This window comes from Rhinolophus sinicus, chromosome 3 (genome assembly GCF_057876585.1).
Source record: "Rhinolophus sinicus isolate RSI-liver-muscle chromosome 3, RSI-T2T, whole genome shotgun sequence".
Taxonomy (NCBI): domain Eukaryota; kingdom Metazoa; phylum Chordata; class Mammalia; order Chiroptera; family Rhinolophidae; genus Rhinolophus; species Rhinolophus sinicus.
In genome coordinates, this window is record NC_142503.1 from 119,575,568 (window position 1) to 119,589,270 (window position 13,703).

The 13,703-nt window shown below is 38.9% G+C and overlaps 1 protein-coding gene across 16 annotated transcripts in view; it reads right to left on the reverse strand.

The window, feature by feature from the left end:
• The window catches only part of NPAS3 (neuronal PAS domain protein 3), an 850,141-nt gene that overhangs the window by 221,562 nt on the left and 614,876 nt on the right, over nt 1–13,703 (reverse strand). The window lies entirely within an intron of this gene.

Genomic DNA, 13,703 nt, shown 5'->3' on the forward strand with positions numbered 1-13,703 from the left:
CGTTGGTACCGAGGAGAGAGAGTATCATGTCACTCTCAGTTTAGCCCTTCCCTTCCATAGTAGGAGAACAAAGTCTCAGAACCGGGTACTTCTGATGGGAAAGAAAGTCGATGTGAGGGATGGAGCCAAACAGTAGAGCCTTGGTTCACCACTTACTGGCTCTGTGACCCTGGCCATTCACTACTTGTAATTTTCGTTTCTGCATCTGTCAAATGGGCATAAAATCCTTATACTCAGCCTTGCAAGATCGCTGTGACCATTCAGTGAGAGATACAGGAATGTGTTCTAATACCTCCCCATCTTTCTGCAGATGACGGATCTATCTATGATGGCCTGCATCTGGCCACTAAGAAAAAAACGAACGTGAAAAATACACACCCTGCCTCACAAAGCCCTAGGAAGCAGAGCCAGTGATTTGGGAAGAATGGGTTTATAATTTTTATATTGGTAGACTGAAGAGATGTCATTCCCAGCATAACTATTTGTAAACGTAAGAGGTATCAAAGGCGCCAGAGAAGAAACTGAGCCTCTGTTTGCCATCAGGAATTGTTTCCCTTTGGTTGTGCTATAATTGTAATTGAAGAACACCTTTTCCACAATGTTACTTAGTGCCATGCTAAATTTGACTGTACTGATCAAAAGTTTCAGCAGCTGCTGTATCTTTACTCACACGGCGACAAGGTAAATCTTTACCTCGTGGCTCTGAACAGCTTGTGTTCCGCTGACATTTCTTTTTTTTTAAGGAAGATTAATTTGAAATTTATTTTCCCCCAACCCATTTGGCTGCCCATTCCCACATCTCTGACAAAGGGAAAGACTCAGAAGGGGCCAATATAAGGCTTAATTTCTCTGCTGAATTACTCTGAGTGCCTGCTTTCTGCTCTTTATTTGTATAAACATGGTACAATATGTATGTGACTTCAAGTGAAAGACTCCCAGGGATTGGGTCAGAATGTCTCACCAATGGCAGGAGATGCTAAATGCTGTGTTTCACTCTAGATTTGTATTAGAAGAGGGCATTTTTAAAGTGGCCCTTTCTGATCATCGTGCTAAAAAAAAAAAATAAAAAAAATGGAGGTGAATAAAGGTGAACAATTGCAACCTGGACTAAGCTCCTGCAGGCAGGGGTATTTCCATTTTTTGTTTTATTTATTGAGATCTCCTTCTCCGTTACTTAATGTACAGAGCCAAGTTATTTTGCACTGCCACCAAGCAGGAGCTTTTTAAATGATTCAGGGAAGTATAGCTTTCATTTAGGTTTGTGCCCTCCAGTCTGTTTATACTGGTCGATACACTTGTCTGAAAAATATAATGGATTAGCACATCATTCAACAAGCTAGTCAGAAGGCAAGCTCAAGGCGACAGACACCAAAAAGTAAATTACAGTCAGTAGTAGGGGTAGGCCATGCCTCGAGCTAGGAAACCGCGTATCAGCACAAAACCTGTATTCTCTGAGAATGGTGGTGGAACTGAAAGGGATGAAAAATTTACACTCAAATATAATAAAACAATCAGCTCTACAAATTCATATGGTACTATAAACTGTGTGGTTTATGACACCGAATGCAAAGGAAATCTGGCTCTCACAACCATCCCACACGTTATAACCTCAGCTGGAAACAGACACGGATGGCATTTGTTTCATTTAATAGGCCCACTTCCTCAAGCGGGCATATATCATGGCTTACTTTAGACATTCCATTTACATATTTGCAAAATGATGGTTTGCCACACGTTTTTACTTGGCAACCCAAGGATTGAGGTGGGCTACAAGGGGGTGGGGAGAGGGCTAAAAACAACATATTTCTTCTTTCTCAGCTTCCTCTCTCTTTTCTTCCACTCCCTCTCCTTATTTCCTTCTTCCTATTCTCTTTCTCAAGAAACAAAAAGCAGTATAGAGACACATCTCAAGATCATGCATTTATATTTTCTATGTCACCTACTTTGACACGAACCAAATCATCACAATGGTACCTATAAGTCTAGTTACAATTATTAAACGGTTTTCTGTTTTATAACCAGTAACAATTAAAAAGAAGAATTAGAAATGGATTTTAAAAGCCCCAAGGCTTTTTTGATTTTTTACTATAAAATAAACTCCAAACAACAAAACAAATCACTTCTTTTACCAAGAGCTACTGAAAGACTGTAATGTTCTCAGGTGTTGTACCTCCATAAGAATATTCCTTTTATCAGTTATACACTAATTGAGAGACAGATGAGCATGAAAAGAATGTGGGAGCCTCAGTACTGAGAGCGAACATTAAGGACCACTGGAAAATGTACAAATTCAAAAAGAGACTTGTAACATCTCCCATCTTCTGAGCTGCTTGGATGTGATGTAAGGAGAGCAGAAAAGGTGGGATTTCAAAGTTTGAAATATAAAGAATACTTCACCCACTGTTTTTCCCATCTATACAAATTTATCAGATATCAATAGAGGGAAGCAATGAATACAATCCTTGAATCTTGGCGTCTGACATTCTTAGTGGACTTGATCACCAATGATCAGTGGAAAGGTCACAGGCAGCAGACTGCAGTCTGGTGACTGATGTGCTAATTAAATGGTCCTCATTAGTTGCACCAGGTGCTGGCCCACAAGTGGATCCATGACCTCTCCTAGGTTATCCTAGGGCTTTTGACTCACAGGCAGTACCTCCAACAGGCTAGGCAGAAAAGGGAATGACCCTGGCCTGAGCCTGTGGCTGGCCTTTCCTGCTCTGATCTTTCCCCATGCCTGGCTTCATTGCTACTTTGTATCTCCGCAGGTTGCACCCCTATGTGGATGGACCAAGGCTGGCTGAACAATCCAGCAAAATCCAGCAAAAGTCACTACATAGTCTTCTGGCCTCGCCTGGTAGAGACACCATGAATTCCTTCCAAACTGATCTCTCTCCTTCCCCACTTCCAACTCCAAACTCAATTCCTCAATTTCTGTCCCGCAGAAGAGCAAGAGATATTCTTGTTTATTTCCCAGGTTCATGCCCTTCACACCACGAAGATTATTCTTTTGAGACCCGGGTCCAAGGATTATCCCTCTCTCTAGAATTTTTAACTTTCTATATGCTCAACTGCTCAACCTAAAGGCATCAAAACTTAATAAGATTCATCAACTTATCTCCCCCTCAAACTATTCTTCACTCTCCCCTTACCCTACTCACCTTCTTTACCCCTAAACTTCTTGGAAGAGGGACCAAAACTCACTGAAACATTTGTACCTCTCACTCAACAAGCCGCTGCTTTCTGGCTTCAACCTTCACTAGTGTTACTGATAATATTCATATCACTGGTAATCTTCTAACTGATGGATACAATGGCTTTTCTCTATCACTTTTGGACACTTGATCACATCCCTTCTGAAAAACTGCTTTGTCTTTGACTTTCCTAATGATAATTTCTATGGTTCTTCTAGAGGAGGCGACTCTCCAGGTCATTTCCTGATTATTTGTGTTTCATCTGACATGCTGCCATCTCTTCCACCTGTCAGTAAATTGGGATCTTCTCAGGGTTGCCTTCTCAGCAGCCCCCACTCCCTCCTTCTTGAACTGTAAATTCTCTGTGGTAATCTCATCTACCTCCCTTGGGCCCAGGTACAATCTATATGCTAAGCATTTCCCAACCTGTACCTTTGAACCCAACCTCTCTCATGAGCTCTGCAGCCTGTTTATTCAACAGATGGCCCACAAGTTTCTCAAATGCCACGTGTCTAAATTGGAACTAAGTTTTAAAAATGCTCTTCCTCCTGCTTTCCAGCACATTTGATCAGTCACCACGGCATTGATCTTACCTGAAAAAGTCCTCTCAAATCCATCCCCTTGTCTTTATGTGTACTTGTGTGCCCTACTGTAATTCTTTTTTTTTTTTTTTTTTTTTTTTCATTTCTTCCCTGGACTATTTATTGGTTTTTAAAATGGGAAGATGCCATCTATCTTCTAATTCTTTTTGCCAGATTTTTTTTTTCCCTGAAGCACAGATTTAATATTTCACTTTTCCCGTTAAAACATTTTATGGCTTCCCAGGGTCTAAAAAAAAAAGTCCAATTTCCTAAGCTTCCTCTGACACCCTTTCCAACTTGGCCTGGTTCTAACTTTCCAGACTCATCTCTTGCCATAAGAAATGACTTTGCAAATATGCCTCCCTCTGCCTGAATACCACCTTCTCCTTTTCTGCATGGAAAATGCCCATCAAGGCCTGACCTAAATGTCATTTCTTTGGTAAATCCTTTGCAAACTTCTCCATGCAGAGTTAGTCATCCACTACATTATCTGTTCCTGAGGCTTGTAGTGCATCTTTTTATCTTAACGTGTGACATTCATTAAATTATTTGAGATTAGCTACGTATAGGTCACCGTAGCTGGGTTATCGTGTCTATGACATCTTGAAGACACTGGGTCCTTGAGGGCAGGAAATATGCCTATCTATAGCTTCAGTTTTTAGCAGGTTTTGGCACATGTAAGTCATCTAGTATATTGGCTAAAGGCTGGCAAGCACGAATGTACATTAATGTGTGGCAAACATCATGGATACCCTGGGTTTAGACCCTTATTATTGATTACTGCCTCCTACTATTGAATCTTGGAATAGTTCTAATAATGTTGAAGATCAAAATTGTAGGATATATCTACGTAATTTTACCAAAGTTTTAGAAATTCATTTATATGCACTGGAATTGTGAGAATAACTATTTTATGGTTCTGAACATGGTGCTTAATTGTTCCAGGTCTCAGATTCTCCTAATCCATAAACTTTGAATAATTCTACTTGTTAACTACCTAAAACTCCCCAGAGACAGCTAGTAATAACGGTTAACAGTGAGTGCTTTGGAGTCAAGTGGGATGGGCTTAAGCACTAGTTCTGCTACTACCTACTTATATAACCTTGGGCAAGCTATTGAATGTCTCTGAGCCTCAATTTTCTTATCTGTGAAATGGGGACAGTAATTGTACCTAATAACAGGAGTATAAATTTTAATAGTAGGAAAGTGCTTAGAACAATGTCTGGCACACAGTAAGAGCTTAATAAATATTAGTTATAATTATTGTTCATCGTGAGGCAATAAATATGAACAGAAAAGGTCCACAGAGTGATAGGAATTCTTCACAGAGGAGACATCAGGAACATGTAAGTCAATCATACGGATAATAATACATCAGAATTGTTTAGAATTCTATACATTTTCAGTGTGTTCGTTCTTTTTAGATCCATCGTCAGACAGCCAATGAAAGGTTTGGGAAATGTAATAAATATGAATTGACTATGTTTAAAGGTCTAGAGTCAGTAAAATCAGTATTCTCGAAAATGAACTACGTTTGTTAAAAAGACAGTCAATCTATCCTTTGCATTAGCCCAGAATAAAAGGGTAAGGGCGAGGTACCTGGGAGAACTACAGTTACTGACACTACTGACCTATAAACGTATCCCCTTCAGCATGATACACAGCACTTCAGTACCCTTGTTTTTATATAATTGCTATTACCAAAGCCTTTCAATTTCGAGTGCTCAAACGAGAGCAATTCATATTTCAGATAATCTGCCAACGAGGAAAACTAATTTCAAAATATTTGATCATAAAAGTTGTCCTCAGCTTCTCCAAAGATAATTTAGTCAAATAATATCAGATAATCTGAAAGTAGTCTAAGCAGGAAATTGCTAGAGACTCCATCTAAGCAGCCTCCATTTGCACTTATATAAATGTACTGAAAGTGTAGAAGACTTTGACAGCCTGCCATATGTGATTTCATTCCATAGCCTACCTACTTTACCATCAAAAGTTATATCCTTTGAAGCATTGCCAGAATTACTTTACCCCAATAGATATGCTAGATGTGCCCTTTAAAAGCCATATCATTTCTTTTCTACTCTGACTAGTTCAGGGTAGCATCTGCTCAACTAAATTCCTTTGAAGGTTAAAAATAAAATAGCCTATTTCTCCCAGGCTCCCCTCCCCCACCTGCCCTAGTGCTTATGTAAAATGTCCAGTATTGGATGAATTTCAGAGCGCACACATTTTAAAGAAGAAGGAACCAGAGAAATCACCCCTTCATTTCACACTTAAGAAAAATTAAAATCCAGGCTTCTCACGAAGGTCACTGGCCTGATTAGCAGCAGAGGAAAGGCCAGAATCAGGGTGCCTGGATCCAAATCCAGAGCACTTTCTCCTGCTTCTCCCAAGACGGCAATTCTAACAGACAAAAGGATCACGCCAGAAACTGACAACAGACACACCACCCACAGAGTGTCTTAATTTCATAAACAGAAAATGAATGCTTGGATTTCATCTCCAGGAAAACATTTGCTTTTTAGAAATAGTCATACTTGGCACTCTCTCTCCTCAGCGTTGCTGACAGTTGTAGTCAGTTATTACACTGTTGTGACTTGGAAGCTGATGCCCCCAAACAGATCAAAATTAGTAACATCATGATTCAGGATTGTCTATGTTCCCCTTCAGCTTGCTAATCTATGCTTCTTTTATAATTATTTTAAAAGGCACTATCTGATTTCCTGAGCACCGCCCCAGGTGTTCTCGGTGATAATGAATGGATAAACATATCATCCAGTGTCACAGAGCAGTTGTGACATTTTAGAAATATCTTCAGTTTAAGTCTTCTCATTTCAATGTACATTACACCCAAGGTTGCAGGCTTGTGTTTTTACTAAAGAGCTGAATGAGTCCCAGTAATTGCATGATTTACTTGTCTGCTCAAGTGAAAAGGTTTTGAAATGTAGTGAAATGGCACGGTCCTTGCCTGGTCTTTGCAAACCCTGCGATGTCAATTTTAATTAATGAGCTGGAAAAATTATGTTTTTTCTTTTTTTCAATTTCAGGGAATTGGTTCCAGTTTCACCTCTTATTTTCCTTGAACTTGCATGTTCTATTGAGGGACGTGTAGACTTTTGTAATTCACACAGACATGTACACAGAACCATCCCAGACACGCTGAATCTTTGCTGCACAGCAGTTTGAAGTGAACAGTCTGACCACGTTTCCCTCATCCAGACGACCAGGTTGCAAACAACCTTCCCCTTACACTTGGCAACCGAGGCTGAGGAGATCCCCACGCTTACTAGGAGCGGTGAGCACTGCTTGCTCTTAAAAAGTTGTCTGCCAACAGAATCTCATTTTCCACATAGTCATTTCTGATTAAGCTTAAAATGGAATGCCTCTGAACACTTTAATTTTTGTGCCTCTCTCCCTTTCCTTCACCCTCTTTTGATTTTGTCAAGTAGATAATGATTCTCTGCATAGATATTTAAAAAGAACTCATCACTTAAAGGAACAGTTCATAATATAAATAATCCTTATTTAGGCATTTTGCGATTTTGCTAGCCTTGACATTTCTTAAATGCAAGCCTGTACATTTCATGGGAAAGAACCAGATCCTAGCTAATGCTACCATTTCTGTTTTCTGGAAACATTCCTCTACATATAGACAAGTAAATTTTGTGCAAATGTTTTTTAAGCTCCAAAAAGTATCAAGTTCAACAATTAGGGATTTTGATTAAGCAGATCTAAGCATCTAATAAAGTACAGTAAGAAGAGACACCTGAAAATCAAGACAGACTATAGAATGATAATAAAACTCTGAAGTTGGGAAACCATCCCCTGTATGTATGCTCCTAAAGCTTAGCTCTTTCATAATCAAAAGGCAGTTTCCTATTGTTTCCTTGGCAAAGCATTACTTAAAGGGATTGCCAGTGGTTCTAAAACAATGCTCCTACTGGGAAGAGAGGCCAAAAGGGAAGTGGCTGCTGGAGACAAAGCTTGCTTCACCAAAACCCAGAAGAATGCTAAATGGAATCTATGATTCTGTACCTAACATGCAAATGCTGTATTACTGACACACTTCTGAGATTTACCAAATACCACAATTGGCACACAGGTATTCTCTTGTCACCACTGCCAAGGGACTTAACTTGCCCTGAAAACATCCAATCTCAAACTACTTTTTTCCTTCCCAGAGAAAACTTCTTTCTGCACACATTCTTATGTTCTCAAAAAGTTTGCATAGTTATTGAAAGTAATATATATACTCTGCCAGCACATTAAAAATTAAAAGCATCAGAGGAAATTTTTCTCGTATTATTGAATATGGTAAATTTGCAGTGGTAGGAGGCTGCCCGGGGGAGGAGATGCCCAAAGGAAACCTGGTTTGCTGTTCTAGTGAATCATTTTGGAAACTATTTATATCAGTAGACAAAAATGCAGTAGGCCCCCAAAACAAAAAAGAAACCAATTTATACATTTATATATGTAAGTATGCAGGCATATACATCAAAAGATGCTCTAAATCATTGGAACAATTGCTATCAGTCCCTTTAAAAATGACCATTTAGGAAAAAGAGATTGCATCTTTGGACTGTCATCCAAAGGGGACAGAGGGAATGAGAAGGATAAAGAGCCAAGCGGCATTTGTTGTCTAAAACCAGCATCGATGTGCAGGTCATCAGACGAGTCCTAGAACTTATGCAAAAACCTAAAGTCAATTTCCTTATTATATTCCAACTGAAATTGTTGCCATGTTACTCCTGACATGAAAACTATGTCTTCTTATGTAAGAGCTATAGATTGAATGTGTGTGTGTAGAAATGAAATTTGGATTTCACATGAATTTAACGATTTTCTGACCCCCTTCCCAGGAGGTCAAGTTATTTCTTATTCTTCATATGAGCAGCTTGCATTTGCTCATCACTCTCATAGGGTCCAGGAGAGCGGAAGGATAGCTGGCTTAGGTGGAGAGGTATTATTTTGCATATTGCCTATAGAAGCACCATATTATAGACAGAAATTATCTTTACTTTCTAACTTTGCATAATAAAATAAGCCCTTAAATTAATACCATATAGAAAATACTACTTGTCAGGCAAAGAAATGCTTTCCAGAAAACTGGGGACATTACGTTGCCAATGCCTGCATGAATAATACATGGGTTAATTCAGAAAAACACCGTTTCATTATTTAAAAATGAATAAATTACGGACTTAGAATGATGACTAAATTTTCTTCTCCATCTTACTTTGGCTCAGTGCTCTATTTTAAAAATGAATATGAAAATGCCATTTTACCCACATAAATAAAACAAGCTAACTCCTCAAAAAGTAGTTTTTCTGACTTTAGATTTCCTGATGCCATTAAATGTAGACCCTCCATTTTCTTTTTTCTCTTAATTATATTAACTCCAGAAATTAAGAAGCAATGTGAAAGGTCTTAAAGTAAACGTTTGAAATTGGTGAGCTTATCTTTTATCGTCTTCTGATTCTGTGATTCAGTCTAACTAGAAAATCCCCCTTCCCATGTAGACTTTGTGTGTTTTGGCCTCAGCGCCTGGTAAAATATGTCCAAAGGAATAAACAGGAAGACTATAACACTCATGTATGATGACACAAATTTCTTCCGTTTTCCTTCAGAGATTTTGCTTGACACTAAAAGGTCTGTTAAAAATCAGTCCCATTTGAGGACTGATGAAGACCTGGAAGAGAGAAAGAAACGCGCCAGTAATAAGAAATTAATTTGGAGCTAAAATAAGTAAAACATCCCCCATGCCGTGCATTTAGGCCGAACATCAAGTGACAACCAGCAGATTATGCTACCGATTCCTAATGCTGGAAATTCGGATGGCATTTACTAGCATAACCTTTCAACTCTGAGCACATCAATAGAGGCCGACAGTGGCTTGAAATATGATTCCTTGCAGATAGCATATCCTCATTCATCTGGCTGTGCCGCTCTGTGCTCCATTGCACAAACAGCGTCTCACCCACTTCTGAGAGGACACTAATAAAAAAGGCATCAATTTTCAGCTCTAGTACTACTGTGATCTCTTTATATGTTCGACATCCAACATTAAATTAAAATGCTGTTATAAATCCTACTTTCTGAATCTGGAATGAGTGTTGGGTTTTTGTCGCATGAGACTGCAGCAAATCTTGTCAAAAGCAAGGAAGCACGTCTTGTTCACTCAGAATTAATGTTGTGGATGAAAGAAGGAGGTAAAAGGGGTTGAATATGGTGAACTGAGGGTGTCAAAGCCAGTGGGGACTGTAGCTTCAGGGTGCCAAACAGGCAGGGTATTTGCTGCTTTCAAGAAGTGGCTAATCAAGAATTGTAATTATCAACGACAAGCTGTGTGGCAGGAAGATTACTGATAAATAGGAACGCGCATGCACACACACACACACACACACACACACACACACACACACCCTTATACATCAACAGAAAAATTTTAAACATAAAGAAATGGTCAATTATTCCTCTACGGCAGAAAAATATTTTCTAAGCAACAGTGGTCCCGAGAAAGCCTCACGGATTACATCAAAACCGAGGCTGCCCCTGGGAGGCAAAGCCCCATAACACAAGGCGACATGCCATTTGGATCTTACGTCAGTATTACATAATTTTACAGTTACACAAGAAACACCTAGAATCACTGGATGGTGAGGGAACGACAGTATTAGAAACTAAAGTACATGGATTAAAACCGTTTCAGAAGCTTTCTGTGTCAAGATTGCAGGGGAGGGAAGAAAAGAAAAAAAAAACAAAACCTTGCAAGTACAAGAAAGAAAGACCCTGATTAGCTGTTCCCATTTTGCTAAAGATGGGAACGCACTGTAGGAGAACATTAGGGAATGTTTCTACGCTTCCTGATAAAAAGATCCCTGCTAATACAGGTGAGCGCCTAGAACTATGTGAACTAAAAGGTAATAAGGGCTTCACCAAAGATACAGAGCACGGAGCTGCGGTGTTCTTCCGTCTGGCTCATTCATAATTACGGAGGAAATAAAGAGGCGTGTTTGTCTGTTTGGAAGGGTGGGGTGAAAGGAAAAAGGGGAAGAGTGAGCAGTTCAATATCTGGATCGAACAGAGGAACTTTTTCCCCCAAGGATCCTGCTGGGAGGAACCTTGACATGCACAAAGTCAGAACGTAGGCGAAGTTGCCCTGGTGAGAACGATAAGGTCACCCGTGGGATTGCTGAGATTATCTCTGTCAAGCACTCGGACAGCATGCAGTCAAATGATGCATCATGCAGTCATTTTCGGGGGCGGGAGGGGGGGAAATCAATTTCTTCACCAGGTCGGTATTTGCTTTTCAAAGTGCCCTTGTAGGCCATCACCACCAAGCATTTATCAATTTAAATGTTGTAAATTGATAATGTGCCACTGTGCCTTGTACTGTTTCTGAATTATTTTGATACTTATATTTTCTCAATAGTTTCTAAACCCTCAGAGCTTCCACATTCAAAAGGGCATTTTTCTTTGTTACACCCAGAAGTGATAAACTTTTTATGATTAGTATAGGAGAAAAATGCAGACTTGCTGGGGGAAAAAAAACACAGAGGCTGCAGAAAATTATACATCTTCTTCTACGTTTTTTTTTAATTAAGGTATGCCTACTTGAAAGACTCTAAAAAGGGAGGCCACAAAGCAATATTTAGAGGGCTATGTGTATTCATTTATTGAAGGAACTCAGGTTACCCTAATGTTGCATAAATTTAGAACACCAACTGAAAAAATGCTAGCACTTGGCTCCATTATTATAAGCTCTCTGCTGTGTTGAAATAACTCTTTTATTTTCTCTTTCTAGTCCAGCTATCTAGGATGCGATAATGCCAAACAAGAGTAATAACTTGTAAGGAAAGCTAATACCTGCAATTGTTAACCCCACTAAAGAAATTACATATATATATATATATATATATATATATATATATATATATATATATATATATAACAGTCTTTTACAAGCATGGAAGTGAGTGTATTAACCACATACTAACCTCAACTTGATTTGCGATTTGCATTGAAAAACAGAGTGGAAGAGTTGAGGTTTGCACTTTGGAAAAGCAAAAGAAAGACATGGCAGTTGCAAAGCATCTTTAACCTCCAGTGATTTATTGGCCCTCAGCCAAGTTATCAGGGGAATCTAATTCTTCTTTATTATTCAAATAAACCACATTTGGCACCATGGTTCCCTTTCAGAATAGCTTCACAAATAGACTGAGCTCTGTCATTTATTTGACCTTGTACGTGTGTGCTGTAGCTGTAATTTTATTTGCCATTCTATATAACAAATGCAGAGAAATCTAAAATATGGAGATAACAACAGAATGGGGAGAGGAGTTTATGGTAAATACAAGTATATTTGCATGGCCTCAAAAAAAAACACAAAACACCAAATTTAAAATAACCGTTTACTCCTTTCACCTTCACCTTTATAGCTCTTATATCTCAGCCACCTTGGTCCTTTCAGCAAACTGCCTTGAAACAAGCCAATTTGTAACCTTGTCTGTAGCTACCTTTTGGCTGGTTTACAACAGCAAGGAAGTATCTTCTACCAATGAGAAGAGGGAAGTGACTCTATGCAAGCTGGGCCCTGGAAGAAGTGGGGGGCATTAGAATACTTTTCAAGAGATGGTTTAGCCAGCTGCAAGCTTTTTTCTAATCTCACAACATAAAAATCTGTTAATTTTCCAGTGTGCTCTAGATCCCATTTTATTTTAAATAGGACTCTGTGTTAATTTGAAAACATTTTGCTGGCATAGGTATGTATCGGAATCATCATCGCTCACCTCACTTTCAAGGAAAAATGTTTTCAGAAGCTATGAGTCCATTTTTATCCTCCGGTTGACTGAGACCCATCTCCTCTGCCTCTGGCAACTGTAATGTTAAATTTCTCAAAAATATTTAAAAGAAAACGCACGATTTGTATATCGAATAGGAAAAGCTGATTTAAAAGCACAGAAACCATCAAACTAGTCAATGCTATTGTAAGGTTCGGATTCCAGAACATCACTCTCAAAATGATCTTTGGCACCCCAACAGCTGAGGGGGTCATGGGTCTTCTATCTGCCTATGAGGTCTGCAAAATATATGTGCATATTTACTATATGAGTCATTACAGCTTTGCCCTAAATATGGACTCTACTGGGAGCAGTTCAATATGTTATAACCCACATTATCAGCCCTTACATAAATTATATTTGAGATTTATTTTTCTATTTCTGTCTCAGAGAATCTTTGCCCTCCTTGAGAAGTGATGCTTCCTTAGTTTTGATGGTTGGCTTTATTTCCCTTTTTGCTTTGGTTACTCGGAACCTCATAGCCAACTTTGAAGCTTGATCAGACCATTTATGTCTGTTCTTATAAGCCTCGATTGTGGTCTCCTACTCTGTGATAACAGATTACCTATCTTTATCTTTTGCTCCTTATATCCTAGTTCTATTTTGCCATTACTTTTTATTGTATATGTTTATGTAAGCTATTTCCTTTGTGGAAAGAAGAGGGTATACACCAACAAATAAATAGTTCTCTAAGCTTTAAATCCTATATCAAGCTACTAATGCTTTTTATTTATCATATAAAGTCTCTTTTGGATCCTTGGGGATTAAGTCCCTTGAAACAGATTTCATAAAAGCTGACCACATATCATCGCTACATTTTCAGTGTTAGGGAATCCACTCTGTTGTCTTTCTTCATTTTCACTTCTGCCTATTCGATTATAGTTAGAGAACAGAGTTGTGTTTAGCAGCGCTGAGGGCCATCACCAGGTATAAGAAGTCATTTAATTTCCATGTAAACCAAACTCAGCATCTATATTTAGGGATCATCCTTTAAGATAAGGCCTCCGGTGAGTCACTGGAAATCATTTTTACTAAGAAAAGCAAGCCAACACTGCGTATTTCTACAACCTGAAACCACATCTTGG